This window comes from Rhincodon typus, chromosome 35, assembly GCF_021869965.1.
Source record: "Rhincodon typus isolate 14 chromosome 35, sRhiTyp1.1, whole genome shotgun sequence".
NCBI classification, from domain to species: domain Eukaryota; kingdom Metazoa; phylum Chordata; class Chondrichthyes; order Orectolobiformes; family Rhincodontidae; genus Rhincodon; species Rhincodon typus.
Genome location: NC_063366.1, coordinates 24,176,284 through 24,178,057, shown reverse-complemented (window position 1 = coordinate 24,178,057; position 1,774 = coordinate 24,176,284).

Sequence of the window (1,774 nt, the reverse complement as noted above, 5' to 3'; positions counted from 1 at the left end):
CTTCTGACCTGGTCTTGTAGCCAGTGTTTATATTGCGAGGAGTTTCTGGTCAATGAAAACCCTCAGGATGTTGATAGTGAGGGATTCAATGATCGTAACACTACTGAATACCAAGGGGTGGTGGTTAGATTCTCTCTTATTCAAGATGGTCATAGCCTGGCATATGTGGCACCAATGTTACTTGCCAGTTGTCAGCCCAAGCATGGATACTGTCCAGATCTTGTTGCATTTATACATGGACTGCTTAATTATCTGAGGAGTCACGAATAGTGCTGAATATTGCGCAATCATCAGCGAACATTCCCACTTCTGAACTTATGATGGAGGGACGGTTATTGATGAAGCAGCTGAAGGTGGCTGGGCCGAGGACATTACCCTGAGGAACTCCTGCAGAGATGTCCTGGAGCTGAGATGACTGACCTCCAACAACCACGACCACCTTCCTATGTGTCAGGTAGGACACCGGAGAGTTTGCCCTGATACCCATTCCAGTTTTGTTTGGGCTCCTGGATGCAAATGGATCCCGGTCATATGCAGCCTTGATATCAAATGCTGTCACTCTCACCTCACCTCTGGAATTCAACTCTTTTGTCCATGTTTGAACGAAGGCTATAATGAGGTCAGGAGTTGAGTGGGCCTGGGTGAACACAAACTGGGCATCACTGAGCAAGTGCTGCTTGACAGCACTGCTAATGGCACCTTCCATCACTTTACGAATAGAGAGTAGATGGGCCAGGTAATTGGCCGGGTTGGATTTGTCTTGCTTTTTATGTATAGCACACGCTTGGGCAATTTTCCACATCATCAGGTAGATACCAGTGTACCTGAACAGCATGTTCTGGAGCACAAATCTTCAGTACTATTGCCAGAATGTTGTCAGGACCTGTAGCTTTTGCAGTATCCAGTGCCTCCAACCGTTTCTCCTTATGTGGAGTAAATCGAACTGGCATCTGTGGACCACTGGAGAAAGCCAAGTTGGGTCATCCACTACTTAATAATACCATCAACATAGTCCTGCTGACTGAATTATAGAGCTGATTATTGACTATTTCAGACAACCAAATTCTGATGAATTAGGTGGAGGGACAACATGAGAAACCCCAAAGAACTAGCTGTGCCAGTGTTTTGTTTCCTGTCCCTAATTGTCCTTTGAAGATGGTGGACAGCCTTCTTGAACCACTGCAATCAATTTGGAAAAGATACACCAAGTGCCGATAGGGAGAGAATTCTAGGATTTTAACCCAGCTACACTGAAGGATTAGTGATATATTTCTGAGTCAGGACGATGAGTGGCTTGGAATATAACATCACCAGCTGTATTTTCCCCTGAATCTACTTCCTTTGTCCTAAGTGGTAGTGGTCTTGCATTTGAAAAGAGCCGCCAAAGGAACCTTAGTTGCTGCACTGCCCCTTGTGGATGCCATGGAGTCAGTAATATAGGGAGTGAATATGGAAAGTGTTGGTGTAGTTCAAGCAGGCTGTATTTGTCTTGGATGGTGTGGAGTTCGAGTGTTGTTGGAGCTGCACTCACCCACACTCGTGGAGACTGCCTGACTTGTGCCTTGTAAATAGTGAACAGGCTTTCGGGAGACAGGAGATGGGTTACTCAGTACAGAATTCCCAGGCTCAGACCTATGGATCCTGTACAATGCTTTCTGGTTCAGAAAAACAAGGTGTTGAGGCTTTGTGACAGGGAGAGGGTGATCTAAAAAGGATGCTGGGACAGTGGTGGTCACACAGGACTAAACAATTCAAGTATGCCAAAGGGACATTA